The sequence below is a fragment of the Rattus rattus genome, chromosome 7 (assembly GCF_011064425.1).
Source record: "Rattus rattus isolate New Zealand chromosome 7, Rrattus_CSIRO_v1, whole genome shotgun sequence".
In the NCBI taxonomy this organism is placed as follows: domain Eukaryota; kingdom Metazoa; phylum Chordata; class Mammalia; order Rodentia; family Muridae; genus Rattus; species Rattus rattus.
The window spans coordinates 6,506,378-6,525,315 of NC_046160.1; the positions used below are offsets into that span (position 1 = coordinate 6,506,378).

The 18,938-nt window shown below is 47.3% G+C and overlaps 1 protein-coding gene across 1 annotated transcript in view; it reads right to left on the reverse strand.

Annotated features, from left to right (window-relative positions):
* The window catches only part of Prkce (protein kinase C epsilon), a 486,519-nt gene that overhangs the window by 186,352 nt on the left and 281,229 nt on the right, over positions 1-18,938 (reverse strand).

Sequence of the window (18,938 nt, forward strand, 5' to 3'; positions counted from 1 at the left end):
GGGCGGTGGATGCTGGTGGGGAGTTGTACAAAGCCGTGAAGGTAGGCAAGCAGGGGGCATCTACGCAGGTCAGGAATACCATCGAGGGTCACTCCTGCACACGGGGTCCGTCTGGATGGAACTGGCTGGGAGATGTCTACTACGTCAGCCCCTGAGCGCATCTGCCTTGCCTTCTAAGTTACATTTTATGTCAAATGTATGGGGAAGTAAGAGGCCATGGAGGATCAGACGTGTAATCCACACACCACAAGAGCATGGCTGGAGACTCAAGGTCAGAATGGGCTAAAGTGAAAGCTGTCTCCTTCTGTGTGGTCAGCCAGGAGTCCTTGGAGAAACCAGGAAACTAGAAAGAGGTCACTGCAGATGGGGGGCGCCTTCTGGGGTGGGGGATGGTGGGACACGGGCAGTACTGAAGGAGAGCGGCCCTTGAGGGGAGAGTTAAAGCCAAGAGCAAAGTGTGAAGATGGAGAAAGGGAGCAGGGGTGGAGAATTAACCAGAGGGGAGGGTGTGTGGAAAAGACCACGGGACACTGTCTCTACCTCTGTCTCTGCCTCTGTTTCCTCTCCGTATCCCCCCTCTTTATCATTTATCTATCTATCTATCTATCTATCTATCTATCTATCTATCTATCTATCTATCTATCTCCCTATCTCTCTCTTTCTCTATCCATCCATCCATCCATCCATCCATCTATCTATCCATCGAGAGGGAGAGATTGAGAAGAGGCAGTGAAGAGAAGAAGAAATTATGATGGTGTGATCTCTCTCTCTCTCTCTCTCTCTCTCTCTCTCTCTCTCTCTGTGTAGTATTAATAATTAAAGAAGAAGAGGTCACACATTTTGAAAGGCAGTAGGGAGGAGACATGAAAGGATCTGGAATGGAGAGAAGGGGATATGATGTCATAATATAAGATAGCACTCACGTATGAAATTCTCAAAAACGTTAACATGAAAATATTTGCAGGAGAAATGTAAAATGTACACTCTTATTAGGAATTTTAAAGTGTAAAACTGAACATTATTGACATACCACGGATGTACCACTTAGCACCTAACAAGGTCACAGCTTTGTCTCCCCATGATATTATTGTTACCGGCACGCTATGAGGAAACTGATTTATTCATTCACTGCTAGAGAAAACGGCACATGACACACATTTCCAGGAAGCAATATTATAACAGATAGCGAACATGAACAGAGTCACAAAGAGATCTATATAATCGCGAACTACAGATGTTCTCACTACATGGCTAGATTAGTCAACAAAGCAGTTCAAACCTATGTGCAGACACCAGAGTAACCTGGGAAATGTATAGCGTGTCCGCACTATAACCTGATCCCGTATCAACCAATAGTCTCGGAGTAACAGCAAAGAACGATACCATGCTAGAACAGTTGCATAGTCTTTTTCAAAAACTGTTCTCCAGTTCCCTTGCCAAAATCAAGGGTTTTTTCCCTATGCCTAAATCACCAACTAAGGCACTGGCTCCCTAGTGTTTTGATGCCTCCCTGCCATGAACAGAGGAGCCCTGGAGAGTAGGAGAGAGAACACATTTCTTATCTATTCATTTATCTGTCCTTTGCTCCATCCACTCACTGAATCATATGTAGGGTCTTGCTATGGCCACTCTAGAATTTGCTCTGTACCAGACTGGCCTTGAATGCTAGAAAGTCTAGCTTTCACTTCCACGATGTGTGCACTACTAGACCTGGCCACAAGAGGGCAAACTCAAGCAGGAAGTCGACTTTCTCCCTTTACCTGTTCACTTACCTGCCAGAGTCACTATGGAATTTCTAGTATACAGGAAAAGTCTTTAAGCTCAGGAGGGACAGACAGAATGAAAAAAAAAAAATCCTCAGACTCCAAGCCTGGGAAACTGACAAGTTGCACAAGGTGTCCCTTAACATCTCTAGCTGACTGACGGATGCTCCCCCTGTCTCTGGATGCACTGCACCCTACCACACTCAGCTGGGGTGACCCCTTGTTTGCCTAGAGGACCCCAGCAGTTCCCAGACGTCTCACTTATGACTTCATCTGCCAGACAGAAGAAAGGGTCCCCAAAAGTTAGGAAAGGCTAGCACTTAGTATGATCAGTTGGTGAAACTTTCTGTAGAAACAGAGAGCCTGATTGGTCTGACAGAAAGAGAACCCACAAAAGCACAGGCTGAGCAGTGAGGATGTCGTCAGTAACCCCAAACCCCAAAAATTCCAGGCATGCCTTCTAATTATTCCAACTAGTTCATAAACTTCAAACTCCTGGTACCTTTTACACCAGTAGATATTAAGCAGACTCAATGTGGAGAGCCGTCTAGGAGAGGCTGCAAACAGGCAGATACAAAGGACAAGGGATTCTATACTGCGGAGTCACTAGTCTGTGCATCTAAATTAGTCAGCCCCCTTCTCCATGGTGGGAGGGGTGTCCTTTCCTCATGGACTTCAGGAATGCCTGCCACCGACACTACACTCTTCTTGCTGGCAAGTGAGTCACTGAGGTATTCGCATCTTCAGCAGCTTCACTGTCCTCTCTCTTTCCACACAAAAGCAGCCAGAAGCGAACGTCGCCTCTTGTGCGAGGTCACGGGCACCCTCTACATTCATCCTTTAGAGATAGTTTTTCACTTGCCGGAAACCCAGCAGGAAATTCTCGCTGGTGTCAGGCTGTGGATTCTTGGGTGTTTCTAGGCTGTGTGTGGGAGGGACTGTCACATTCGAGGGTTGACTCTTGCCAGGATCAGAACCAACAGGTGCACTGGCCACTGCTGGGTGCTCATTGCTCAATGCAGGATTAGCCCTGAGGCACACAGGGGCAGTTCTTCAAGCGGGTTGTAGGGGTTTCTTTCCGAGCTCAGCTTACTGGCTCCCCATTTTGCAAGATAGTTGAAGTGGGTGTCAGGGGGATAGGATAATTTTTTGCCTTTGTTGCAAACTTGAAATTTTTGCACACGTCGCTAATCTCAGTTCCTGGGTTTGTTTTGCATTGTTTTGTTTTTTAATCTATCAAGGGAGAGAGAAGCCATGGCCATCTCAAACCCTGATCTGGAAGAAACAGTGCTGTGATTCCTAATCATATTAATCCCACTGGGCCTGGAGTCACCGAGGGACACATTGCTAGATGTGGCTGTGAGCAGGTCTCTGGCGAAGTCTAACTGAGGTGGAAGGACCCACCTGGGGCATAGATGACACCACCCCATGGGCGGGGCTCCAAGACTAAATAAAAAGGAGCTGTGAATCTAAGCGCAGACATTCAACCTTGACTCTAGGATACAATGTAACCAGCTCACGCTGCCAACCACCCTGCCTTCTCGTGGTTAGAGCCTTCTCACCGTTAGAGCGGGTTTCCTTTTAAACTCTGAGCTAAATAAAACTTCATTAAGTTACACGGTCAGGTGTTAGTCACGCTGGGGCCTGGGAATGCTCAACCTCTGGGAGTTCATTTAAGCTTGCTGTTCCATAGTTCCCTGGTCTGGGCACTTGACTGGCAATGCCAACGGGAAGGAAAAAAACAACCAGACAAAGTGAAATCCCGAGGGATTCGAAAGCAGAGGTACCTCTTATTTCCCATGAGGAAAGTGGGTGTGACTGTTTTCAAGTGAACAAATACTTATGACAGTGAGCTTTAAATATTAGGTAAATATTTATGTGGCGCCAAAGAATATGCCCTGTGTATTGTACTCGCACAATACATTAAAAAAAAAAAAAGAAAGAAAACCTTTGTGTTCAAAACAGGAAAGAGGAAGCAGCAATTGGTTTCTCCGGAGGGATAGTTCGATGTGTGTCTCCCCGGAGTCACAGCGCTCATCAGTCGGTCCGAGACGAGGCTTGGGAGGGCCTGCATGTTTCATGAAGTGTGTAATCGAATCGGAAGAGTGCTGCTGGCACCTCGAGATTAGCATCTAGAGTTTAATATAAACCCTTTCCATCTTCCTCTCTGAGCGAGCTCTGCCAAAACTGTAGCTGGTGTATGCTCCCCGGAGCATGAAGACGCCGGGTGTGGATGGAGCAGAGGGTTAGGACACCGGTGTAAGCTGAGGCAAAGCAAGTGATTGCTGGACAGCGGGGAAATGAGGCAGACATACCCCAGCCCCACCTGGCTACCTGAGGCTGCTGGGCCCACTCGCACTGTGACTAGTGCTACGTCTCAGAAAGAATGTTCACTCAGGCAGGATGTTGGCTTGCCTTCTGTCCGCACTCATCCCTTTACCTGTTGAGCTACATGCCAGAGTCACAGGGGAATTAATTCTTGGTATCCAGGAAGGAAACACAGAATAAAACATCCCCAGGCTCTCCTGGGAAATTGACCAAGTTGGACACCTGCCAAGGGAAGGGATCCAACCCCCGGTGTGCCAGTAAGTACAGGGTGAGCCACAGAGGCTCGTCTCAGGCTGCATAGCTGAGCACTGTGGAGGCTGTGCACACAGGGCCAGCCTGTCCTCTGCCCCCATTCTTAAAATGCGGTGATAAGGCCCACTGGAGGGACGCAGTACTGCAAGTCTCTACTGGGTGTCTACTTGCTCCCAGGGCTTAGTTGGCAGTTGTGGGAAGAAATAGGCCCAGCCTCCTGGTCCCTTCTCAAATAACCCCCGAGCCTTTCAAAGCCATCGGCACTACAGCCCAAACAGTTTCAAGGTCACCTATTTCGCTACAAGCCTCATGCCCCATGCTGTCAACGCCAGCTAGTCCAAGGTTCCTGCTGCAACAGGCAGAGTTCAGAGAAGGCTAACATACAGCTAGAACTCACTCCCTCTCTCACGTGGGTTAGCCCCTTTCTGCCTCCCTGTGCATTCACAGAACCTTTTAAAATTAACTGCCTGCCCAACTCCCCAAACCACACGGAATTAACTTTTTGGTTTCCATTGGGTTATTTCTTTGCTAAGGCGATTTTGAACTCTAATTTTAAAATCAAGAAGTCATCATCGAGTGTAATGGCACATGACCTGAGACAGGGGGATCAGTGTGAGCTCAAGGCTAGCCTGAGAGAAAACGACGAAACTGTCTTCCCCACCCTCATCCTACCCACAATTAAAAAACAAATAAAAACATCATGGCCTCTTCAAAACTTTGTGGAGGCAGGGCAGGGCTCGTAGGAGGTGGACAGGGTGCGATTTATTGTCCGATCCAACAAGGAAAAGCAATCTTAGAAGTCGGAAGATTAAAGGAAGAAAATAAAAGCAACAGAATCACGGTTTGACAAAGGGTTGCGGGGGAAGAGAAGCAACGAGTAGAGAGAAGTGAGGGTCATTGTTGCTTCACTGAGCAGAGGACCTCGCCTTCCAGCACCGTCACACAGCAAATCCAGCTCAGGGATACACAGGCACCATGGCAGCCTGTCAGACTAGCGGATGACAGGGACGCTTGACCACAGTCTGCCCTTCTCCAGCCCTCTCAGTCCTGAGGCTCCAAGGATTGACGTTGTCATTTCTGTTCTACATGCCACATTCCCCGGTATCCCCTGCTGCTAGCGCTTGGTTAGGGAAGTGCAGAACCAGTTCCATTTCTGTAACTTTGTAAGTGAGGGGTTAAAGCCACAGGAGCTCATCCTTTTCTTCTTTCAACTCTCCTGCCTGAGGAAAGGAGGTGGTGTCTCCCCTTCTGCATGCTGTCCCTCTTGGTCTCCCAGGAGGGCAGGGTGACCCTGCTCCTCTTCCACCAAGGCACTTGGTGCCTTATCTGTGTCGGAGGAAGAGTCTGGTTAGTTTCTGTGTAAGAACCAGCGAAACCGGATATGTCACTGACCAGAAGTTCTCGGGGGCTGATTCTCGGCTGCTTCTTTGCTGCTCACTGGAATAAAATCACTCCTTTTCACTTTGGAAAGTTTCTTATAAACCTGAATCAGCAATCTGACTTCTGCATAATCATTCAAATAATCTGGAAAGTTACACCGCCCCAAACTCTGTGTGCAGAGAGTTATAGCAGCTCGGAAAGACTGACTGAACCTCTGTGAAGGACTGATGTCCACTCGAGCGTTGGAATTCCACCCAGCACAACAGAAGGGAAGAAACTAAAGTGTGGGCCACTCTCAGATACTGACGTGGGGGAGCCAAAAGGCCACGTAGAGACATACAGTTCCACGTAAGTGGGATTCTGGAGGAAGTAAAGTTACAGGCATTGGAAGCCCACCAGTTGCTGATGGTGGGCAGAGAGAGGACTTGACCATGAAAAGGAAAGGACAAAGGGGTGATTTTGGGGGTGCTCAAAGTATTCCATGCTTTGTGGTAGCTTCCAGGACTGCATGGCACGTGTTTGTCAAAACACAGAACTAACTTTCTCGGAAGGATGAATTTACTGTATGTAAGTCAATGTTCCATGAAGAAGAAGAAGAAGAAGAAGAAGAAGAAGAAGAAGAAGAGGAGGAGGAGGAGGAGGAGGAGGAGGAGGAGGAGGAGGAGGAGGAGGAAGAGGGAAGAGGAGGAAGGAGGAGGAGGAGGAGGAGGAAAAAGGAGGAGAAGGAGGAAGAGGTTGTAGGACAGCAAAGGAAGGAGGGGCCCACTCCCACCTTGGTCTACCTGTGTCAGGAGCTGCTCCTGATGAGGAGAGTTGCTGAGGACAACCATCCTAAGCACAGAAACAGCCTGCCACTGAGCACGGCAGTCCAGCCTGTCAGCAGGAAGCTTCCAGGCCTGCTTCCTTCCCTGACTGGCTCCTGCTCCCACCTCACTCCTGTGTGTGCCCTCAGGCACCATCTTGGAAGTCCTGGTGCTTTATGCTCCTTCCCAACCTCTTATTGCAGCGGATTCCCCCCCTTCCTAGGCAGGGCCCCTCTCTCTCTCTCTCTCTCTCTCTCTCTCTCTCTCTGCTTGAAGCAATTCCCATCCTTTAATATATCTATCTCTCTTGCATGAAACATTTTCTCGTCAGAGTGGACCACAGACATGCTCTCTTCTTTGAACTTCCTGCGTGTTGAAGCCTTTCCTATTCAGTTTTGACATTCACCAGCAGATGAGATCTACATCAAGTGCTTGCTGCTCTCTGTTCAGAGAGGTGGCTCGCTATGTCAGGAAAAGAACTCTTCAGATCTCCTTTGCTTTCCCATCCCCACCCTAACGCCCTCGATCACATTAGCAGTTCCAATCATTGTTAATTGAATAAAACCGAGTATTGATGATAATAGGTAAAGAACATTGTAATCCATCTACTTAGGGCTCGAAATTACTATGTAGCTTTGCCTTCCACTCAACGTGATTGAAATGTCTTTCCACAAAATAAAAGCCATCCGTGATTCTAAAGAACTTAATAATCCGCGGAGGACCCGCAATAGCACAGTAAGTACATATGCTTCCTGGCACGCAACTGTTTCCAAGTGTGAGATTTCTTTCATGCTGCAGCACACTGAGATGTTACCACTCCCTGTTATTTCTTAATCCTACTCAAACAATATGCATTTCTTTTCTCTTCTACAAGTCTCGGCCATGTATCTGGAGCTAATATTTACCCCTTATGGGTATCTCCTATTTCCACGAATGCTTCAACTAGGTAGGCCAGCCTAACAGTCTTTTAATCCTGCAGAGCACAGCTGCATAGAGGGAAGTCACCTGCACTGAACCATTGTGTGCAGGCTCATGTTACAGCTCATTGCACATACTTTGGTTGTTGTCACAGTAAAGATTAGGTAGACAATTCAATAGTGACAAAGCTTCACTTGGTTCCAGGGGAATTTTCTTTCCTTCAGACATTCCTAACAGCACATAAAGGCCTTTTGCCTCGGGATTGAGTTTTCATTGGTAGGGACGCCATTAGTGTTCATCTCCTATACATGCATTCCACCCCTTTTGGTACCATCATGGAGGTGAGTCAGGGATGGTCTGTGAGTCAAACTATTTTCAGGCCAGAATCATTGGAGACACACAGTGGACAACCTGTGTGCTCCCAAACTCCTTCTGCATGGGAGAAGGTCACCGACAGGGAGCGGGGTAACTGAGATCATCATTCAGTCTGATATATACACACAAGACCGGTGCCTTCTAGTTAGAATTAAATGTGTGTCTCAGTAGAAGGAGGAATGTGAGAGACACCCAATGTCACACACACACACACACACACACACACACACACACACACACACACACACACACACGCTCACACACACAGCACTAGGCCTATGCTTCTGAACCTTGAGTATTGCAGGCCCATCAAAGCAGATGGGTGCCCCTTCTCAGGGTTTCTGTTCAGCAAGTTTGGAGTAAGAATCTGAGACTCCATACCCCCAACAAGCTCCTAGAGTGTGTGGACAGGCCCAGAACTGAGGACCGGGAGCCTCGGCCATAGGCAGTCCACAGTCTCCTGAGTCGCTGGCATCACTAGCAATGTCTTTGTTAAGTAAAGGGAAACCACTCCGAAGCCCCACATCTCTAGCTGAGGGCATCTCCAGGGAGACATCCATCTTCCAGTAGGATGTCTCTAGGTGTCAGAGGGGATCCCCGAGATTAGCTTCTTCCGTCTTCTCTGGAGCTGAGTCACAGTGTGAGTAGGGGACAGACGGGACACAAGAAATGGCTGACTAAGAAAACTGTACACACAAAAGGGAAACAGTAACAGTGAACAGAAAGTCAGATTTGACATCCGCCTGAGGAGCTCCTGCTGTGCACCAGAGACTCCGCCAACCGCTGACCCCTCCCTTGGGCTTGCAGATGGCCAGAGGGCGACTAGATGTAGGCCGAGGCCTGGCATCTCTGTTTTCACTTGGTATCTGTCTCCTTTACTAGCTGAAGCTTCGGGTTACACCCTGCCTGTAGACAGGTTAATCAGTCAAGGACTGTCTGTCTAAACGCTGAGGATACCAGACATCAAGATAAGAATAACCAAGATTCCCAGAACAGGAAGGCTTGCAGTCCCATCGCCTCATGATGAGGTTACCCTCCTCAGACCTACAGGTTAGAACTGCCCCAAGATGGCGGCTAAGCAACCTCTTTCAGCTGAGGCTGTGGCTGGAGCCACCAGAACGCCACGTCTAGTGATGGTGATTTCTCAAGAGCTGGCTGAACCTCATAAACCCGACTGGAGATAACCATCAAAGAGCTCAGCTTGGCAAACACTGCTTAACTACGCACACTTCTTCCTACGTTTGCTGGGCAGAGGACGGTCTCGGGTATTGGTCGTCACCTTGTTTGAGATGGTCTCTCGTGCTCATTACTGCCAAGCTAGATGGACCTACAAGCTTCTGAGGACTCTCCTATCTCCCCCCATCCTGCTGTAGGAGTACTCAGTTCTAGTAGGGCTCTGTGAACACAGATTCAGATCTTCACACTGAGACATCTTCTGCTCTGGTGACACATATCTCCTGCCTTTCATTTTGCTCCTTCATGGCTTAAACAGGGCGCTCTTGACTGCACCCACAAACCTTCCCAGTGGGCCTGTACTGCATACGTGATCTCTTTCTCTTTTCTCTAGTTTCTTTGAGTAAACCGTTAGGACTCCCTGAGGTAGGTCGTCACTTCCTATCAATACCATCCAATCGGGAACAGTTTGTGCCTCCCCATCCTTGGACAATGAGGCAAAGCCCTTGTTTGTAGCAAGCCTCTTCCTAGGGCTCTGTAGTGAGAACGTGGGAGCTTTCCCACCATAAAACAGTGATGCTCTGTGATCCCTTCCTACCGTGGGTCTATTGTCAGAGATTTCCACTTCCTGGAAAAGTCTTGGGTCCTCACCCGGCACCTTACCACTTCCCCTGTGAATTAACTAAAGAACCAAATCGGAACTCACAGCTAGATTTCAGGGCTTCTAGGACTCAATGAAATCTGCGTTGTCATTCTTACATTTCTTGCCCTTCACCTAGCCTAAGGAAAGACTTCATAACAAGTGTGTTAGCTTCATTCCGAAAGCCAAAAGAGATTTAGAAAAAGATGTCTGCCTATGCTTCTTTCCTTAAATGTAATCGGCGGAGACAGTAGGTGGGGTGGCAGGAGGGAGGTGGTGAGCAGCCATGCCAAGGAGTTCATTTACCTCTTGGAATACGTGACCCCATGCTGAGCCTTGCCTACATCAACTACCAGATGAGGTTCAGGAGACTCATGAAAATGCTGAGAACTGATAATCCATGGCCCTAGCTCCCAACTCCGGCAACAACACAACCACTTGGACAATAAACCTGTGCCTGGTGCTGCCCAGCCACTGAGCGATGCTTGCTGGGGTGGAGAGAGGCTACCCAGGGGACTCTAACGTGCAGTCCTTGTTGAGGAGAACTCCTATCAGCAAAGATCAGGAGAGATATTTGGGGACAGAGGCGACAACCAAGCCATAGCTCCTGATCCAGCCTCTGTCTGTTACACAGAGAAAATGTTCTGGTTTAACGTCTTCTGTGTTTCCCTACTGGGGGTGGGGCATGGCTTAGAGGAGACTTTAGGTTGTATCTACAGTGTGGGAGTTAAGTATGTCCAATCCTTCACACTGTGGTATCACGTTGTCATTTACAAAGTTAGCACTCGGGGCTGGAGAGATGGCTCAGTGGTTAAGAGCACTGACTGCTCTTCCAGAGGTCCTGAGTTCAATTCCCAGCAACCACATGGTGGCTCACAACCATCTATAATGAGATCTGATGCCCTCTTCTGGTGTGTCTGAAGACAGCCACAGTGTACTCACATATATACAAAGTTAGCACTCAAAAATCAAACAATAGTTTTAAATTTTGCAAAAAAAAAAAAAAACAAACAAACCACAAAACTCATAATGTTTTAAGGAAACCTACACTTTGTGTTTGACCTCATCTGTAGCTCTTCTGGGGCTGGCAGACCATGGGTTAGGCATGTCTGGGAGGTATTCAGGTAGGGGGAGACAGATAGGAAAGGAGAAGGGGAGAATGAGGGAAGGAGGAAGAATCTAATTCACTAAGGGGTCTGCACATGACTATGGCACTGGTTAGGTGTGTGAGAGTTCACTGCTCTTCCCTTGGCTTCATATAAGATGCTATGGGGATGGTCCTGTGCTTCCGAGTCCTGTTTGGTTCTGAGATTTCCCTGGGGTGTACCTCAGAATCACCAGTAGGGGGCTGGAGAGATGGTTCAGCATGTTGAACTGGACAATAGTGGTGTAAACCCATAACCCCAGAATTAGGGGACATAGAGACAAGTGGCCTCAAAGCTTGCTGGCCAGCAAGCCTAACCGGAATAGAGAGTTCAAGGTTTAATGAGATACCATATTAAAAGTGAAAAGCAGCAGGAAGACAAACAGGCCAACTTCTGAATGTCACATGTAAATATAGCTAATTCATACATACAGCCACAGTCAAGCAACACACACTGCCACCAGAATATTAACTGTTCATTTGCATAGACCTTCATGTCTCTAGATAACAATGAGAAAAGGCATCAGAGTTGAGAATCCCTTAAAAATCTAAATCAAAGATTAACAGTTGAGACTAGCTGGTATAGGATTAGTGTCGAGCTGTCAGGGAATGTCACCTCAAGCATTGCTCAGTGAAGTCAAGAAGGGCAACAAGGTCAACCCCTTTGTCCTTGAAACAAGTGACAGAAAGCTACCTACCACACAGAAGACGCTCTCCTACTGTGCTGTGTTCACCCAGATATTTTCTGAGCAAACAGGATCTTGGTAGATTTTCTTGGCACAATATCACTTAAGTAAAGCACTTTTAGGGGTTTTTTTCTCTACAAAAGTTGTGTTTCCAGGGTGTCAATGGACTTTCCATCAATCAAACCTTCCTTCAATGTGCATTCAGTGCTATGGGAGGGTACCCTGTGGTGTGTGCTTTTGAAGAGTGCCTAACCAGTTTGGTAATGTTAATAATTAGATCTTAATTCAACTATTTGGTAAACCTAAACTCTTTAACATAGCAATTTCAGGGTAAAATAGGGGTTCTTTTGGTTGCTTTAATTTGAACCCTTACCAAGAGAGTCTAGGACTTTCATTACACATCTCACAAAGAGTTCAAACTCCTTCAGAGTTCTTGTTTTCATCCAAGAAGGGGGCTGCTTTATGGTTTCAACCTTCAGGGGGTTCCCTCATGTAGAGCCAGTAAGAGGAAGAACAAGAGTGGCAAGGAGGCAGTGCATGGTGATGAGGACCAAGGTCAGCAGGAGACCAACTAAACAGGACCCAGGCCCTGAGCTGAAGGGCTGGGACAGGCCTGAGCACTGTAAACGTGGCACCAGCAGGTCTTGCCCTTCCTACTTCCCTCTTCCTTGTTAGACCATTGGATTACATTCCTAAAGCCAGCCCCCAAGGTCTATTCCCTTATTTGGCCACTTCCTCATATGCCTAACTCGTTCGTGAGACAAAGCACCAAAGTCCAGATATCAAAATTCATTACTTGGCTACACTGGCTAACATGTCCAATCAGGACGTGCCAACACATCTCAGCACAGACTTCCCCCTGTCTCCTTACAAAACACTCCTGCAGAAACTGTTTGGCTCATGGTTTGAGGGAGTAACAGTCCATCGTGTTAGGAACATGTGACAAATAAGGGACTAGACCTTGGGGACTAGCTTTAGGAATGTAATCCAATGGCTTAGCAAGGGAGAGGGAGAACATTTTCACACCCAAACTCCAACAGTGGCCAAGTGAACGACCCCAGGCAGAAGACCTCAGCCACATCAAGCAAAGAAAGGCTGAATAAAATAGCCTGGCAGTTCAAGCACCAAGGACTTTTACTGAGAGGACTAGGCTCTCAGAAGTTCTTGATGGATGCCAATCTCCAGGCTTATCCACCAGCCGCCGCTCCCAGTCCCCAAACACATCCTTACCCTGAGCCAAGAGAAGAGTGAACAAAAGACCTCTGACAGACCTAAGGCTGAGCTGTATCCTACAGGACCCCAGCAAGCCCTAGTCATCCTCCTTCTCCATGTGCTGGAAATGGCTTGTTAGACACTTGGCCCCGGGGCATCATCAAGCTGGGGATCTGGTAATCCCTGGGGAAACTGGAGCAGAGTCAAGAATAGACTCTGGCAATGACCTTGACAGCTGTTTTCTCCTCAGCCAGCCAGAGTGCCTCATGCAAATGTGACATCTTTGTCAATGATCTTCAAAATTAGAATAGGAGAAGCAGGAATAAATGAGCTCCCGCAAGTGTAACTCCGTCTGCCAGCAGTTTCAAGATCAGCTCTTCAGACTCAAATGAGGACAGCAAATGTGCTCTCCCAAAGACCAGACACTGGCTGGCATCCACCACAGAACAATAAATCCCCTATCTGTCATGGAACGACCCCCCCACACACACACCTTTTTACTTCTTATTTTAAAAGTAAGCATTAGTTTTGGGTTAATATACTAATTTCATTAAGGGACGGGGGAAATGAAGCTGTAGACAGTTACAGTCTCTGGTCAAAATTCTTTTACAAATCAGGCATGGTTCGTAGCACACCTGCCAGCTAATTCTTGGGCCTCAGCCGTGAGGTTTGAGGGTTCAAGGTCATCTTGGGGGTACAAAGGGAGATTCGGTCTCAAACACAAAGAGAAATGTTAATGCTACAGAAAACTACCTGACTGTGTCCCAGCCTTTAGCCAGAGGTCTATTCCCTATATTTCTTTAGATACGTTTTTTTTCCATAAAACTCTGAAAGAGATAAAACAAACAAACCCAAAACTTGAATACATCTATCACCATTTGAAAGAAAAAGTCATTTTAAAAAAAATCACTGCATTTTCCATCCAATATTCAATAGATTGCTTGTGGAGTTAGAAGACTAATCTTAAAACCAACAAAAATAAATGCCCAAAATAGAAAAACAATACTAGAAACCGTTGATACAGAAGCTCTACAGGAGCTCGCTCTGCGGCGAGCATTTATTTCATAGCGAATGTAATTACAGAAGCATAAATTGGCTCGGGGACCTTAAGAGACAAAAAGAATTCCAGGCCGGAAAGTGCAGGCTCAGTGGGAACAACCTGAACTGATCATAGCACAGCCCAGGTCCACCCCCGCCATGCTGTGGGAAAACTCTACTCCAGTATAAGAAGGGAAACACAAGACTTTTGTTTTAAAATTAAAGCGAGACTTGAAACAGAATAACACTCTTGTATTCAAGCATGTAGCTTTCAGTAAGATACAGACAGAAGACAGAAAAGCAAAAAGAAACAGAGGATGTGAACAGTTTCTTCTTGGGGACATAAAGTTACTGATGATCCTAACAGGAACTTCACGTGACAGACAATCAGAAAAATACACATTTCAGTGACAAGATGCCCTGTTATACTAACAGGGGAGGGGCAAAACTGGACCCCTGGCTTTACTGAGTGCGGCTAAGGATATGAACATGGTTTTGTAAGCTGCTACTGGGAGCGCGGACTATCATGGCCTAGTCAAAGGGCAATCTGGCAACGACTGGCTAAGCCTGCATTCATTTCCTACCGATAACCAGTCCCTGAGCACACGCCTGGAGGGGATGGTATGCATGTAAACCTTGTGGCAGTAAAGAGCTTAAGACAACTTAAAGGTCCACCTGCAAGTGAATAGATTGAAAATACAGGATAGTGTCCTAGAGGGGGTAGCGGCAGTTAGCATGAATGAACTCGTTTTGTATCAGTGTAGACAAATCTTTAAATACAAAGTTGCTTTTCAAAAGCAAGCTTCAGGCCAGGTTGTGGTATCACTCGCTGCTGTCTCGCGCCTGTAATCCCTGCACTTGGGAGGCAGAAGCAGGGAGATCTCTGTGGATTTGAGGCCAGCCTGGTCTACAGAGACAGTTCTAGGAAGCCAGGGCTCCACAGAGAAACCCTGTCTCAAAAACAAAAAAGTGACAAACAAAACAAAACAAAACAAAACAAAAGCAGGCTTCATTCACATGGGTAATACAGCACACTATTTCCCACGGGTTTACAGATACATAGACGAAGATTACTTTAAAAATCACACGGCTATGAAAATACCTATTTCAGCTTAATCACCACCATTAGGACAAAGAGCAGAGCCCTCCACGGGCACGGGGACACTTCATCTCTCCAGTATTTCATCCCAACAAAGCAAATTAAAGAGGTCCAAAGCAAACACCGCTTCCCGTGCGTTAACTGTGAATCATGGGTAATTAATTCGCTTGTGGCTAAATCATCCTTGCCTCCTCACCTGTGTTTAAGCAATTTCCAACATTCATAAAAGTTCTGTGTGTCCACACACCGTACCCATGTGCTGAATATGAACCACCCACGTTAATGTGTGGTTGCTTGACACAGTAAACCAGAAAGGCAGATGCTCTGAGCTGCAGCTAACAGGCAGTGTCTGGCACTTACACATAAGGTGTCTACATAGGTGCACAATGCCTGAACACACGGGAGCGGAAAGATGGGCTGGCCTACACCCTGCTCCGTCGCCCTCAGGGACCGAATTTGCCCTTCTCCCTCAAGCTGTACTAGGGGAACAGGTTAGAGAAGGAACATACATTTCACAGCAAGAAATTCTAACTCGAAGACAGCAGCCTCACTCTCAAGAAACCCTCATTTTTCAGTCTATGGAAACTGTCTGGAGAAATACGACTTGGGCATGTCTGGGAGCCTCAACGCCTCCTTTGGAAAGGAATTAGGCAAAAAAGCAAATGGGTATGGTAGAGGAGATGGTGGTAGAGATCAGGAGACAAAGGAGATCCGGTGTAATGTTCGCAACAGAAGGCGGGGAAAGATCAGATATGTAGGGCCGAGAAGAATAGCGGTAGCATGATACTGTAAACCCCCTCATTTTCTCGAGAACATTTTGAAACTTTAAGTTTGCAGATTTCTTAAGTGCTATCTTCAGTGGGTAGGTAGGACGTACCATTGGAAGAGTGCCGTTGGCAGACTTGTGCAACCTTCTTGACCAGCAATTTCACAACATTTTGTCATTTTGTGGTGCTGTACCCCATCAGGCACTTTCCACTTCCCCGGGCCCTTGTCCCTGACTCTCTCATTTACCGTCTCTTTGGATATGCCAATGAGATACGAATGCCTGTGAGAACTGGCTTTTCTCACCTGGCACAGTGTCTTCAAGCTTTGTCCAAGTCAGTAGCATGTAGCACCTCTTCTCACCGAATCCCATTCCTTACATGCCCAGACCACACAGTTCATGGTCATTTTCTCAGTACAAATAAATACACTGATCGATGGAGAGTGTTTCCGAGTTTTCTGTCTACTCTATCCTCACAGGGGATGGTTTGGTAGATGGGAGACCCCTAAGGAGCAGGCTGCCTCGAAGAACCCATAAAGTTACTGAACATTCATTATCAGAGAGGTTCTTGCTGCTCCTGGCTACGGCCACACCACAGTACCTGCAGGCCACAGGGGTTGAGCCTCCTCTGAGGGTCAGCAACTCCCATGGGGGTGCAGCATCCTGCATTGTTCTGGGGCAAGGGCACACTCACGTTTAACCATGCTCTTTCTACAGACACCCCATGAAGCAGACAGGGAAGTATTAGACCAGCAAACCCTGCTGGTATCTTTGTCATTTCCTTCTCCATGGCAACCCAACATGAATGTCTTCTTCCTAAGGCTCCATCACGACTCTGTAAGATTAGGGGGCAGCTGGCTGGAGGCACGACTCACCGTCTCTAACCTTCTTCGAAGAGGTAGAGGATTTATGTCCTTGGAGTTGGTTAGCACTGCCTCCTGGCCCTCCCTTCTTTCCCTGCACATGGGTAGATATTTCAGCAATTCCCAGCATTCCTCACCAAAACCAGAAATTGCTGAGCTAGCACATTCCAATGTTCTGACTTGGATCACGTGTGCCTCGAATTATTTCCATACAATTATTTGGATTCAAGAGGGTGAGGCGGAAAAACAAGTAGGAAAGCCAGCCAGCCATTTGGCAAGGGTAGTTCTACTTGACTGAGTGTGACTCACAGCCACGATGATCTTATCGAGGGCCCTGGAATCCTGCAGTGAGTGGCACCAGGTCATGGCAACACGTGGAGACCTTGGTCTCCCAAGTCTTATACACAGAGACCTTAAGTATAAGGGATCCTGTTTGCTCTGGTTTTACCAATCCTAGTCACCTTGGCTGTCATTTAGCCACCATTCTATGCCCTGAAAAGGCCTCTGCTGGCCTCACAATCGCTCCTGTCCTTGAAGATGGGAAATTGGTGGTGGCATCAAGGAGCCAAAGTAACCTGTACACGCAGAGCATGCGTAAGTGGCCATCTCTTCGCTATCTGTTTAGGGCAGAAAGAAGTTCTTTGCCAGATAATCTTCCTCAACCAGGGCCACCATTCAAGAGTGTTCTTTCCAGTTAAGGAATAACGATAAAACAGAGCCCTCTCACGGGTGACAGGAGGCCTGGACACAAGCACAGAAGGCGCTTCCTGCAGTGTCTGGTACATAGACAATGCCCAGTGACAGCTGTGGCTGTGGAACTCTGTAGTGTCAGTCTTCCTGGGCCCTGCTGGAGGACTGGAGGCCTCCAGACACACCTTCGTCTGGGGCACTGGGTGCCCGTCATTTTCCTGCCTAAAGGAAGGATCCAGGCCTACACACCTACAGGAGCGAGCATCTGCGTGCAGCTCTGCTTAGGACTCCCGCCCTCTCACCGGCTCATAGAGGCTTTGTATGAAGAAGTACAAAGTCTTTATTTTAATGGAAGAAAGAATGAATGAATGTTAGTTTGGCTTAGGGATATCTGTAGCTGTGTTGGGGATCAAAGCCAAGGTGTCCTACATGCCAGGCAAGCCTGGATTAGGGTAAGTTTCATTTTGTCCTTCAGTCACAGGAAGGACCCAGGGAGATTCGAGAAGGAGCAGGAGGTTCTTTCTATCTGTGGAAAGAGAAAGGGCTCTGAAGCAGCCCGAGGGCAGGAAGACAAGTGTTACCGACATACCATGGGACACCCCTGTCACCATGGTGTGGTCCGCAAACCTCAATGCACAACGATTTGTAAGTGGGGTCACTGGACTGAAGTCTTTTATTTTTGTTTAAGGTTAGGATGAATTTACATAAGGCAGAGAGCAGAGACATACAATTGCGTGAGCAGATGACTCTTGACGACTGTAGGCAGCAGCGTGACCACCCTTTAACTTGAGCTGCCTCTTACCTACTCAGTCAAAGTTCAGAGGTCAGCGACCTGGCACCCCGAGGCTGCGTGCAACACCAGAAGCTCATAGCCAGGGCTAGAAAGATGATTCAACAATTAAGAGCACTTTCTGCTCTTGCCAAGGACCCAGGTTCAATTCCTATCACCTACACACAGTTCACCACTATCTATATCTCTAGTTTCTGAGAGAATCTAATGCCCTCTTCTGGCCTCTCTGGGCACTTGCACACACATGGCAAACATGAACTCAGAAAGAGGTGCGCGCGTGTGTGCGCGCACACACACACACACACACACACAAAATAAGAAAATAAATCTTAAAAAATTATGGTAGCCAGGAGTGGTAGTGCGTGCCTATAGTCATAGCATTTGGGTGGCAAAGGCAGGATGCTTTTGAGTTTGAGGCCAGCCTGGGCTACATTTTAATGAGTCTCTACCTCAATGAAGTCCAGATGCAGGGAAGAACTGAGTCATGGACTAAATGACTCACCCCCACAGAGCTCCACAGTTAATGAACCCAGGCACACATAAGCATGTGATAGCCTCTAGGGATGTCCGTGACCACCAGATAGATAGACCCAGAATGCCTGGCTCCTTCCCATACTGAACTCAGCCAATATCCATGTCTTTATGTTTGAATAAACCATATCTCTGTTTGGGATTTGAGTTATTAAGACCTAGGAGCAAATGGTGCTTGCTTTTGCAGTCTGGCTGGGACAATTCCATCCTATGTGTTGACTTTCTATCCAGGACGGATTCATTGTGTGGTGGCCCTAGAGTTCCTCTCATTTATTGACAGGTTTTCAAATCCTGATGTCTATGGAGAAGTTTAGGTTCCTCCGTTCTCTCCAAAGTCATCTGGGATAACAGAATGAAAAAGATTTTCAGGGGAAAAGAAGTTTCTGGAAAGAAGTAATCCTGGTCTGTGTCATGTCAACAATTCTGAGTCTCTGTAAGAAGCCCAGTTTTATCCTGTGGGTGTGAATTCAAACTAATCTTCAGGGCT